Source organism: Talpa occidentalis, unplaced genomic scaffold (genome assembly GCF_014898055.3).
Source record: "Talpa occidentalis isolate TD23 unplaced genomic scaffold, MPIMG_talOcc4v2.1 talOcc4.5, whole genome shotgun sequence".
Lineage (NCBI taxonomy): Eukaryota > Metazoa > Chordata > Mammalia > Eulipotyphla > Talpidae > Talpa > Talpa occidentalis.
In genome coordinates, this window is record NW_023604861.1 from 91922658 (window position 1) to 91936638 (window position 13981).

A 13981-nucleotide genomic window follows, 5' to 3' on the forward strand; every position below is an offset into this window, starting at 1 on the left:
GTGGGCCATGGCTGCATTGTTTGTTTGCTTAGAAAATTGTATATATGTATAGACTGTATGGCAGAAAACCCTGAGGGGGTGGACTGTAGGGTAAAGAAAATGTCAGGCTTTTCTGCCCTTCCGCCATCAGGATAGATGATGGATCCTTGTCCTGAATGCATGCCTGATGGCGGGCACCTGGAATAGGGTGTGGGCATAGGTAGATGGGATTCAGCTGAGTTAAGACTGTGCTTTTAAGGGCGGCGTCACGGGGGGACGCCAGCAGCCCCAGCCAGCAGCAGCAGAACCTGAAGGAGAAGCCGAAGCAGAAGCAGAGAACGCCAGAGAGCCCAGATAGAGTGAAGACTTGCTGGGGGCTGGGAGGCATGTCAGCCTCCCAGTCCCCCAGCCAGCACCCCTGCCTGCCATATGCCTGGTGAACCCCAAATAAAAAACCTGCAAAACTACTGAGGACTCTGACTCCTCCTTTACCCGATCTGCATGGGATCAGAAAACCTGCACCTGTGCCCATGTCCTGCCTTTACAGTCAGGAAGCCAAAAAAATGGAATTTTTTTCTTAACCTTACATCAAAAGTGCATTAATATTATCAATTTTAGCAGTTACAGGATTAGGTAGCCTATAACCTTGTAAATCTTATTTATTAATACGAATTGGTGTATAACTGACTTACCAGGATTCTCTGTATAAGATTATGTCACCTACATATGAATAGAGATCCAGATTGTTTTGAAATCTGAATGTCTTTTATTTTATTTCTTTGCATAATTGTGCAGGCTGGAATCTCTAGTAAAATGTGGCATAGAAGGGGAGAGAGCTAATATCCCTGTCTTGTTCATGTCATGGCTCATATTGGATTGGTGCCTGGGTTAGATGCCAGAAATCTGTGTTCCAAGTTCCAAGCTTCTCGAAGACTATACAAATCTGTGGCAGGGAGTGCTCAGTATAATCCCCTGTTCTGATTTAGGGCGGGTCAGACCCTGCACAGCCATTGAACCATAGAACCCCCCTCCCACGGGGTCCCTTTTACCTCTGCCCTCACTGGGGTCAAAGGGTGCAACACCTCTGCGTAGTCACTCTGAGTGGGGTAGGCTAGACTTGACAAAGATTGAGGCGCGCGTGTGCGTGTGTGTGTGCGCGCGCGCTTCAAAGCGGACTTCTTACACACCAGAGTCTATGATCAGGTGCTGCCTATGCCAGGGCATGCAGGTGTTTCTCATACAGGACTAGCCAGCCCCTATAAAACTCCCAAGATCCTATGCGATCAAGTTTCTTTCTGGAAAGATGGGCTTGCGGCACCTGGAGTCTGATTCTGTTGTTTTTTGAGCCTTCTGTAACGCTCAGCGCACCAGTACGACCAGCGGCTCCCTCCTAAGGACCTGTACTTGCTCAACCATGCACCTAAAGTCACACTGCACTCAGTAGGCTTCAAGTAAGTCCTGTTTGCCTTTCCAGAAAATATGACTCTATTGCCCAGGCTGGACCCCGTTTCTGGTCCACTGGTGTGCTCTGTGGTGTTCAGAGAACGTCTGACAGGGGAGTGTGGGTGAAGGACTAACACTGCTGTCACAAGATGCTGGCATTTTGTCTGGATGAGAAATACAGAGGAATGTCCCGAGTTTGTTCTTCACTGGAACGCACCATGGAACAGGCAGTGATAGTCTGCTGGAAAGAAATCTGAACACTTTGCAGCTGCGGGAGGAAGAAAAGGCCCTGAGGATGTTTGTGAGTACTAGAGTTTTTTGTGTGTTTTTGTGCATTATTTTTCTCCACCTCCTGTGTAATATGCACTACTTTGATAAAGTGCCTCACTCTCAAAAGCAGTATGCAGGATGGGGAGCACAAGGTGCTATTAAAATTAAATACAAAATGATTTGAAAATTCCTGTAGTAGGCAAAACCATTTTAGCCACATAAGGGAAACTTGATTTATTCTACAAAACAAGAGATACTTATTATATGTATCACTTATTATAAATTATATGTATCACTTATTATAAATGTTTCTGATAAGCAAACATAAAATGATATAAAATATTTTTTACATTTGTTTTTATTTTTTTAATTTAAATTTTATTTTTATATTCCCCATACAATTACAACCCCCTTATTTTGACCCCAACCCCTCCTTTCCCCGCCCCCCACCCCCCATAGGGTGTCTCTGGTTCATAGCTGTTTGTTGATTTTGATATTTTCTTTCTTATAGTTATTCTTTTTCCTGGTCCCTTATTTAAGTTTTCTAGATTCCTGCTATGAGTGAGACCATCCGGTATAAAATAATTTTTAACCAGTTTCCTGCCACCTTAAAACCCCCATTGTAATAACCAATCTTCATAAAATTAAACAACTTCCTCACTTTTTCATATAAATATACCTTGTAAAGTCATATTCCTGAGCTTTATCTGTGTTGGAATTTGAATGCTCCCAGTTCCCACTATGAGAAGCACAGTCCCCATTCTCTACTATGCACAACAAGCTTGTACTATTACTTATTTGATGGTTTTATTTTGCTATTTCTGCATTTTTGACAGCTTTTGGCATCAGAAGTGGAGTCTGAAGACATCTAGTGACGTCGAGACTGGTGAGTAAATAGGCAGTTCACTCTGCTTTCACTCCTCGCACTTGGGATCCAGGGGTAAGTTCCTGGAGCCAAGCTCCATTTTCAGTGTTTTCAATTCTCAGACTTCTTTTGCATTTTGTGTTTTGAATCTTCTTGAGATATCACCCTATTGTGTTCAAAGGGGAAAAATGTGATTCCCTGTGATTTGGTACAGCTGTGAAGAAGCAGGGCCCTTGCTAGTTAAGTCATTTTAGGGTCTCCAAATACAAAGATGGGTTTCACCTGTTCTAAAATGCTTTCTCCACCTCCACCATTAAAAACTTTGACTTCATTTAGTGGTTCCCCAAAGGACCAGGACCTTGTGTCTTTTGGAAAATGTGTAAACATTTGGATAATCTGGAATTGGAGTCGCCATGAATTCTGGACATTTCTTTTTGTGAGTAATTTTTGTTGTTGATAGCATTATCCTTCTTTTTTTTTCCCCCTTTAAATTCCTTCTCTTTAGTTGAGATTGTCTGTTCTTTAGAAGCTTCAGTATTTTGTGCCTCTTTGGGAATTATCCATTCTATTTAAGTTATCTATTTGTTCTTTGAATAGCAAAATCTGCAGGCATAACTTGGATATATTTTGGGTTTGGTTCTAGGACACTATAAAAAAGTGAAGATCTCACTAATGCAAATCAGTTTTTTTTTTTTCCTTTTGGTTTCTTAGTGCATATAAATGTTATGTTTACACTGTGCTGCATTCTATTATTTGTGCAGTAGTATTATGTCTTTAAAATCCATGTACATTCTTGAGTTAAATGTGTCACAATACACAAAGAGAGCATATGCTCTTGGGAAAATAATGCTGATAGAATTGCAGGTCTCAGTACTCAGACTTTCAATGTGTTTTTTTTGTTTGTTTGTTTGTTTGTTTGTTTAAAAAAAAACATAATATTGAGAAGAGTAATGAAGCAAAGCACAGGGAATTAGGTAGCCCAGTATATATATATTTCTGTAAGACAGGTAAGTCATCGTGTGTTTTCATTCCTGTTTCAGCACTTTTTATCTTGTCTTCATTTTTCTTGGTCACTCTAGCTAGAAATATGTCATTTTGGAGGACAATTTCAAAGAACCAATGTTTGGTTGTAATTTTTTTCTATCCTCTATCACATTTTCTCTAATTCCTTTTACTTCACTTTATATTTGTGTTTATTTTGCTCTTCTTCCTGTAGTTTCTTAGTGGGCCAGCTTAATTTTTGAGATCTTTCTGTTAATCTAGATGTTTATGGCTACACATTTCCATATGAGAATTGTTCTAGCTGCTTCCCCAAAGGTTTTGGTATATAGTATTTTCAGTTTTTTGCCTGTCCAGGCATTTTCTTATTCTGTTGTGATGTGATTTATATCTTAAAAACACACCTTAAATATGTTGTTTAGATGTGTTGTTTTATTTTGACATGGTTTTGAAATTTTCAAATTTTCTGTTGATTTATATTATTCCCATTGTGTTCAGAAAATACTTTGTTTTTTCATCCTGGTATGTTTTCTCCTAAATAATGATCTATACATTTATTTGTGATATACTTTATTATAAGCATCACATTATTACTTTGTATAACTTCATGTCTTTAACAAAACCAAGAGAAGTATATATTGGTAAAGTTAATCATATCAATTTTACTTATGTTTTATTTGTCATTTGTGCCTGTGGATTTTAGTTTTATATATATACATATATATTAAATAAATTTATATATAAATATATTGATATTTATAAATGCCTACTTATCAAAATAGATATTAACTAGCATGCATTTATGTGTGTATATACACATATATATATAATGACATAATTTCCTTAGCAAACTCACTAAGGAAGTAGCTCCCACTCACTGCCTTTGCACTGCTACTGGCAAGTATACTACATTTTGTCCACTTTATAATTTCAGTTTGGATGAATCTGGTTGGTTGAATATTATATTAGCTTTAGAACACAAGGTCGTTATTATTCCATGTTAGAATATGTGTTTTTGTATATATATAATTTATATATATATATAATTTCCTATACCTTTTGCAAACATTCTAGTGAAAATTAATGTGTTTCTAGTGAGTATTCTTACAAAATAGGTTTATATTGAAATATAAGAATTTTCAGTTGATGAAATAACAATGTGTTAAGTGTCCTATTTTTTTTGAACTAGAATATTTTTGAGTACTCTCTATATTGTGCGTATACCACTACTCATGTTTCCAAAATCAATGTCATGAATCTTGTGTAAGATTTTTCTAATTTAGTGGAAAGACAAAACACACACCATCTATATTGAGCAAAACCGATATTTGATAACATATGCATTGTTGTAAACCAGGCACTGCATACCCTGTTCATGTCCTCTAGGCACCCACATGCTTAGGGTTGCTTCTAATAACTGGAGACTGAAAGATTGCTAATCTCAAAAGGCTTCAAATTTGTCCCTGTGGCAGAACAAACCTGAAATGTTGAAGGACAATTGTTTCCAGAAATAGCTGTCTACTTATGATAGAAGGGGATTTGGCTAAGTAGCCCCCAGGTCTCATCTTGGATGGGGTGACTCAAAGGTAAGTTTTGCACACAGGTGTACATTATCTCTCAGAATTGTCTAGGGCTACTGAGGCTTAGCTTCCTGTCACAGTAACCTTTCAGATACACATTTCATTCCATCAATCTCTAGACCATTGTCGTCCTTATGCCAAATAAGACAGTCACCGCCTTGCTTTGGGCTTTGCTGTGGGGTGTAAAAGAGGGCTATGTCACAATATCAAGGGTATAATTTTTAAAGGAATATGAATTACAGGTTTTTTAAAAATTGTTTTCTTTTCAGTTATTCTGTGATGATCCTTTTGTTAAGGCATATTGATAGAAGAAGAGAAATTTCTGTATTTCTACAAATTTTAGACTGGAGGAAAATTGGTCAGGGAGAAACAAAGTTTGGAGGCTGGGATACTTGAAATGTGTTTAAAGGATATGCTATTTCTATGTGTTCAGCTTCTGTTCCAAGGTTAATATAGAAACCTCTTCACACTTTATAATCCTTGATGCTATAAAAGGTAATTGTGGATAGTTTCTCAGATAAAAAAAAAAAAACAACTTAGTCTTTAATGTTCCTAAACATAGGTTCTTTTACATTTTCTTTTAATGGGTTCAACTGTGAGTTTCTCAAACTTGTGAAATTATAAGCTTCTGAGAGTATATTGACAGATTTCCAATGCACATGAACAATGTGAGAAAACTTCTATCAAAGTTTAAAAGATGCCCTGTAAGTGATTGTAGTCAAGCAGATCATACAATCTAAGAGCAAATGTTGTCAACGCATATATCAGTTCTATATAATGTAGTGATGAGAATTATCTAGAAAATTCTCCAATTATTATTGAATTACTAATCCCTAACCTAAAAATTATTTGAAATTGCTTTGCCTGATGATACATATGTCAACTCAAAAATTTTTCTTTGTATTCTTTGAAAATACACTGGATTCCAATCTTAAAATGCTCAGTAGTTACTTACCAGTTGTTTGAAAGTGTTCTTTTGTAACTAGATGAGCTAACATGACAAATTGGGAATAACAGCTAATGTTCACTTCAATAACAGCTAATGTTCACTAGACTGAACTGAACAGTAAGTCTTCTAATTTCTGATACCTCACTTGATTCATTAATTATCAATATCTTCGAGGCTTCCCAACTCAAAGGTCTGGATTTACAACTTAGATTTGGTTTTTTTGTTGTTTGTTTGTTTTTGTTTTTTTGTCTTGACAATATCTGATCTTTTAAAATTATCCAGAAAATAGTCCTGCTGATGATGTGGCTTTTCTCTAACAATAGTTTCATAACTCTTTTTGAGCACTTTTCAAATCATTTACATGATTTTATTCACCTAAATTTCATCTGTGTAAAATATAGAGTAGCATAAACATATAATATGTAACCAGTAGAAAATGTCTTTGCTTGATTTTAGTTTGCTTGTTTATGTTCTAAGTTAATAGATGAAATGACAAGATTGAAAAACAATGTTTCTGCATTTTGTGATTTTTTTTCGAAACACTGTTATGTAAAACAACTCATCTGACATTACACCCCCCTCCACCCCACACACAGAATTACACCAAAGATGTGATTAGTTTCTGCAGCTTTTTGAATTATAAGAAGTGGAGTTTTACTTCATTGTAAGTGTAATCTTTAGGATCTAAAAATATCTGCAATTTGAGTTCATGTTCACTTTTCTTGTTATTTAAACTGAAACTCTGCATAGAAGTCTGGTGGAGAGACTGGTAATGGCAGGTACTGGGAGAATAGCAAGAAGTTCAGCATAACATCAGCAGGAAGAGTCCTCTGGAACAGGTGACACAAAATAGAACAATAATTTCACCTCATTCCACCACTGATTGACATCAGCATCAAGTGTTTCTTAGTGAGGTTTTGCACTTTCTTGTAGAGTCGGAGATATAAAGTGTCATTCCTTATTATGACCTGGTGCCTAACAGTGATAATTGTATCACAATGGATGATTTGGGTAATGAGCAATTGTTCACTTTTAGCTTTTGTTGATTTAAATAGATAATATAATTCTCATTGGGCCTCCCTGATGGCACAAGGGGTTAAGGTGCAACACTATGAAGCTATAGGCAGCCACTGCAGTAGAGTTTGATCCCTGAGTTCGATCCCCCTGCCTTCCAGGGTGCAGTCCAGATGACACAGCAGACCTCTCCTGTCTTACCTGCTATTCCACTCAGCAGTGTATTTCAGTGGATCTGCCTCTTCTGCTCCCCACTCTCTCTGGTGCATCCTCTCACCCCCCATACCTCTGGCCTGTACCCCAGTTCTTGTATGCATAAGTAAAAATATCTTAAAAAAATCACAGCAACTTATACTGCACAGTTTTATTCAAGGAAATATTTTTCCCAAGTCTTTTTTCTGCTAGTCTGCAATATAGTTCCTCTTGGCTGTCAGACTCTAAACTGAAAAATGTTTCTAGTATCTTATTTTGTTATTTATTTTCTTACATCATTTTTAATTTTTGTATAGTGTTTGATATCTCCCCTCATGTGTAGTCCCCGTAGTTCTCCAGCAATCATCCATGATCCATCAGCATACTCCCTTGGGCTCCTCCTTCCTGTTTCTATTGAAAATAGTATTTATCAGTTCAGGAATATTTATGTTCTTCAAATACACAGAGATGGTTACATGGCATCTTTGCTTTTTTAAAGATTTATTTATTTATGCATACAAGAACTGGGGTACGGGCCAGAGATGCAGAGGGTGAGAAGTTTCACCAAAGACAGAGTGGAGAGCGGAAGAGGCCCATCTATGAAATACACTGCTGAGGGGAACAGTGGGCAAGACAGGAAAGGTCTACTTTGCCATGTGGGTCACCTCCCTGGCCAGGGATTGAACTCTTGCTGCAGTGGCTGCAGATAGCTTCATAGTGCTGCGACTTAATCCTTTGCTCCACCAAGGAGGCCCTGGTTAGTTACATGGAATTGTAATCCATTCCCAAGACTGCAAACATTGCTGACTTGTAGTTGGGAACCTCTTTTTATTAGCACAGCACTTTATACTTGCCCCAGAATTTTTATGTGTTATCTTAATATCAACATAGAAATAATCCTGTGAGTTTGGCAGGACAGTACTTATTAGTATCTTACATAAAGTGAAAACAGAATTCATAGATTTTATAAATATTACAAACCTCTCTGATTAAAAAGCAAATTGAAGTGATAAAAATTCAAATAATGTAGCATCATATAATGTGGAAAAGTTTTAAATTCTCCAGCATCCACTTACGTGCTTGAAGATAGCCATGTTTAGATGAATTTTACTTTAATAATACTAGTAAATTTTCTGACATTTTAGTATTTTTCTTGAATTACATTCTATATTATTTTTATGGGATTCTTTTTCTTCTAGTAATATACCATAGGTATATTTTCATGTGAGGAACAACAGCTCTAAAATTCGCTTTAATTTTGAGTCAGATATTTAATATTGATTGGTATTGAAGTTGTTGTCAATGTTGAGCTAAGATGGACTGTGTAATTGGAATGGATACATGCATATGTCTCCTTTATTGGTATATTTCCGTGGATAAATTGTAGGCAATGTCTCAGTAAATCTGTGGTTGCAAATAAGTATTTTTTCAGTTTCTTCATTATGCATCATTCATATATTATATACATATATGTATTTTAACATGTAATGTTATTGATTGCCATCCAGCCATTAAGAAAGTTTTTCTTCAACTGTGCGATTTCTCTCTTGTACTTTTTAATGTTTTCTTTCTCTTTGCTAAAGCTCTCACATTGTTCTTGCATTGCTGTTCTGATCTTAGTGGATATATTTATCACCCATTATTTTGAACTCACTGTTGGGTAAAGGACTTACCTGTTTTTTTTTTTTTAACAAATTGTGGATCGTAATCTTTTACTTTTTTCTTTATCTTATTTTCTTGTTCTTTATATCTCTTGTTCACTTATTCTTTATCTCTACCAATTTCTTCATTTTCTTTGATTTCCTATTGGTTCCTTTGCATTACATGACCATCAACTGTCCCATTCTTGACAGATTGGTGTTATGAAGGTAGGAGGAGAATCTCATTATTATCCCAGCCTCCGATCTTGTTTCTCCTCATCTGTCTGATTGCTCAATTGCCATCTTTGTTCTTAGTGCCTCTAGTGATTGAGTTCAGGTTAAGATCTGTTAGGGGTGATTGCAGTCAGCACCTAGATGTGCACTGATTAGAAGTTGGATTACCAGGCACTTAAAAACTGCATCTTTGTTTTATAAAGCTCTGTGGGGTTTGTAACTATAAGCCTACTGACTATCATACTTAGGTGATTTAGGGACTACCCTTGGTGGGCATAAAAGTTGGGGGTGCTAAATATAAACACAGATACCTTTATTTTTTTTTAAATAATAAATTTTATTTTTATATTCCCCCATACAACTGCACAAGCCCCATTCTGACCCCAATCCCTCCCCTCCCGGCCCCCACCCCCCAAAAAGTGTCTCTGGTTCATAGTTTTTTGTTGATTTTGATTTTCACTTTCTTATAGTTACTCAATTTCCTGGTCCCTTATTTAAGTTTTCTAGACTCCTGCTATGAGTGAGACCATCCGGTCTTTTTTTCTTTTTCTTTTTGGCTTATTTCGCTGAGCATGATCCCTTCCAGCGCCATCCATGTTGCTGCAAATTGCATGTGTTTATCTTTCTTAAATGCTGAGTAATATTCCATGGTATATATGTACCACATCTTCTTGATCCAGTCATCTATTTTTGGGCATTTGGGCTGTTTCCAAAGCTTAGCTATTGTAAATAGTGCTGCTATAAACATAGGGGTGCAGGTGTTCTTTGGAACACAGATACCTTTAGGGGAGGTATTGTAAGCTTGGCTTTATAGGAAGAGAGCTGAGAGAGAAGTGCTCACCAGTAACAACTCTATATAAAAGACATTCAGAATGTTGCCAATAAATTACAAAATTAAGTACTTAGCCTGAAAAACCCATTTACTACCTTTCTATCTCAAGTTTGCAACCTCATGTGTAACTCATTTTTCTTTCAGGTCCCTGTGATTATACAAACATGTCCTTCCTTTTTTTAAAAATAATTTTATTTTTATATTCCCCATACAATTGCAACCCCCCTATTCTGACCCCAATGCCTCCCCTCCCACCTCCCACCCCCCAAAAAGTGTCTCTGGTTCATAGTTTTTGTTGATTTTGATTTTCACTTTCTTATAGTTATTCATTTTCCTGGTCCCTTGTTTAAGTTTTCTAGATTCCTGCTATGAGTGAGACCATCTGGTATTTTTCTTTTTCTTTTTGGCTTATTTCGCTGAGCATGATCCCTTCCAGCGCCATCCATGTTGCTGCAAATTGCATGTGTTTATCTTTTTTGAATGCTGAGTAATATTCCATGGTATATATGTACCACATCTTCTTGATCCAGTCATCTATTTTTGGGCATTTGGGTTGTTTCCAAAGCTTAGCTATTGTAAACAGTGCTGCTATAAACATAGGGGTGCAGGTGCTCTTTGGAATTGATGTTTCTGTGTCCTTTGGGTAAATACCTAGGAGTGGAATTGCTGGATCATATGGAAGCTCTATGTTTAGTAGGTCCAGAAATCTCCACACAGCTCTCCATAGTGGTTGGACAAGTTTGCACTCCCACCAACAGTGCAGAAGAGTTCCTTTTTCTCCACATCCTCGCCAACATTTGTTGTTGTTAGTTTTTTTAATACGTGCCATTCTCACTGGTGTAAGATGGTATCTCATGGTAGTTTTGATTTGCATTTCCCTGATGACAAGTGATGTTGAACATTTTTTCATATGCCTCAAACATGTCCTTCTTTTAGCTGGTATTACACCCAAATTCCTCATTCAAAATGCATCCCATCCACCTTCAAGATCCTTTTCATACAGTACCCATTTTCTGAAGCCTTCCCTGACAATATCAGTATAGGCATTGGCACTTTATTTCATATTTCAGTAACATAGTATCCTTAATACACTATGGTTCTGAATAGACATTGGTCTTATCAGATGAATGGGTTTGCACAAGAATCATTCACTTAATAGATAATTTTGAAACAGTAATGTAAACATTATATGCTTTTCCCTCATTTTTGTAAAATGGTATCTCAAAATAGAATTTTTGAGAACAGTTTCTGCATGTAAAATATTCCATATAGGATATGCAACTTAATAAGCAGTTTGTGAGTGATAATGTATTATTTTATTCAAATATATGTACCCACTATATAAACATAAAGAGGAAATAATGCCATCACTTCATGTTTCAGTTACAAGGGGGATATTTTCTTCTCTTAGATTAAAGGGGATATTTTCTTCTCTTAGATTGCAAGCTCCTGAAATGCAGAAACAATTTCCTTTTTACTCCTTGACTAACCAAATGTCTGTCACTTAGTAAATAAATATCTGTTTACTGAATGAATAAAGGATAGGAATTAATAACTTACTAGTTTGCTGGTGGTGAGCTGTGCTCTGTGTCAGCATGAAGAGCAGGTCCAACTGATGGACAGGTTCCACTTAAAGATTGTCTGCTTCCTTTTTAAACTAAGGCATTGGCACTTATACCTGATATGCAAATAGGCATTGGCACAAATACCTGTTTTAATTAAGACTTTTAGAAAAATCTTCCTTTCTTTACATAGGATCTCATACACAATGCGATGGCAAATGCTTCTTAAATAAAAGACACAGTGAAATGGGTCAGTGATGCAAGAAGGAAGGCATTAACACTAAATTGTAAGTGGCTGAAAGCACATCTTTTACCTAAATATGGACTTGGGAAATAGCAAGAAAAGGAAAATTATAAAATTTGAAGGAGGATGATTAGATTTTTATTGGAAGGAAATAACACAGAGAAATAAAAAATACCTCCTTTATTGTTCTAGAAAGTCTTTCTGTGACTCTCAAGAACATTCATATAAGGGCTTAAGCAATGTGTGCAAAACTGTATTTTGAATATTGGGGAGGAGATTAATCACTTAAAGACTATTCAAATGTGTCTATGTAAGTGGTGCCCAATAGACCTTTTTGTGATAGTTAACATCTCCTATATAAGTTCTGTTCAATATGGCAGCACTAACCACATGAGTCCACTGAGCAATTAAATTGTGGCTAGTATAATGCAGAAACTTAAATTTAAATTGATGAAAATTTAGTTAAAATTTAAATTTAAATTTAAACATCCATATAAGGCTACTATTTATGGACAACTCGGGTCTATATTATCCTTAAATCTTCAGGACTACCCCAAAGGCAATAGTCAACTCTCACAGGTTTCCCACCCTTTTACTTTCTCAAATAAAATTTAGGCATTTTGAGCATCTCATTGTATTTCCTGGCCATCCTCTTCCCTCATTAGTGTAATCTCAGAGTCCTGTTTCACCAGGCATTCTGGCAGAGAGAAGGGGGCATGCACTTCCCACATCTAAAATGCTGTCGTAATTAACTCAAAAGAGTTTTATCATAAATACTATAAGCCTTGTTTTCAAAGCATTCACATTCATTTTGAGGTGGAAATGCACACATACAAGAAGTTTCATAAAGAAATGCCAGCAATTGTCAATTAAATTCAAACTTGAACCTAACCTAATTTATCAGCGACAATATCCTTGTTATAAGAAGGACACTCAGTTATTACAAAATATATTAATAGCAGCTTTTTATGCTAGACAGTGAATTGAAAAATAAATTCTGAGTATCTTTAGAAATTCCAATTCAAAGTTGTAAGAAAATGCAGTTTGAAAATCCATTCAGAATTAATTAGTGCTTCTAAGATATCATGCAATGAATGCTATTATACCTAACTTCAAAGGCTTAATTGTTAAATAAGAGAAAATTATATGCTCTAAGGAAAACCATGAACTTTTACATTGGTTTTATAGCCAATCTTACTCCCCCCCCCCCCGCAGCTTCTTTCCCCCTTAACTTCTTCCCCCCTAGCACATCTTACAATTTTCCCACCAGCTTCTGCCTCTGGGTAGAAAAAAATGATAAAAATTCCTGCTTGTTACTGAGATGGAGATGTTGAAAGTTTCAATCCTTCTTTGATTTTAACACAAAATAATTAGAGGAGAGTTTCTTTATGATAAGAAGAGTAAGGTTTTTATCCTCAAGTGAAATCAGTTTGTCACCTAAGTTTAACATAAGTTCTAGTGCTAAGACAGTTGAGAATAGCAGAGCAGAGAGAAATTTAAACTAAAGTACTGCATGTTCTGAATTGTTTACTGAAGGAAAAAGTAACTGTTTAGAACACAGAAAGAGACATATGTATTGAATTTCTGTAGAATCTGGGAATATTCTACTTCATGTTGTCATTACTATGTATTATCTCATCGTCTATTTTTAAAACACTTTATAATTCCTTTCTGTTTTAAGTCTTGATGATGATTGATGATGTCTATATTGAAACATTTTTATTTTTGAGAAAAGTAAATGAGAAAAAATTTAGGCAAGACCCTTAAGCCTTAAGTTCTTTTCTACCTGTTTATGTGGGGGAATTATTGAACCTCTATTTTTAAAAATATGGAATCCTTCCTCAATGTGCCTGTCATCCTTGAACCGGGGCCATACTGATCATCCCTGTATTGTGTGTTGTGGAATTCTAGTTTTTGTACTACCAAAGCAAGTATACCTGTTTTGTTTTGTTTTATAAAACATCAACTTTATTACATCAGTCAACTATTTAAATGGAAAGCCATCCTATTTACATCAGCACAAGGCCATGCATATTTCACACTAAAATTATCACCTTTATTTCATGGTGATAGTCTTCTCTGCTTAGCAAACTACATGAAGTTAGATATATTAAAACCAGTCTTATAACTATATGTTCTCATAGTGTCATGTAGAGAATAACCAATTCATGAAAAGTG

General features: G+C 36.0%; 1 non-coding gene across 1 annotated transcript; it reads right to left on the bottom strand.

Moving 5' to 3' along the window:
* Positions 1-13625: 13625 nt before the first annotated feature.
* LOC119260012 (U6 spliceosomal RNA) lies at positions 13626-13732 on the bottom strand. Its single transcript, XR_005128653.1, has one exon. It is a non-coding gene; the product is annotated as a U6 spliceosomal RNA (small nuclear RNA).
* Between the last annotated feature and the right edge of the window lie 249 nt (positions 13733-13981).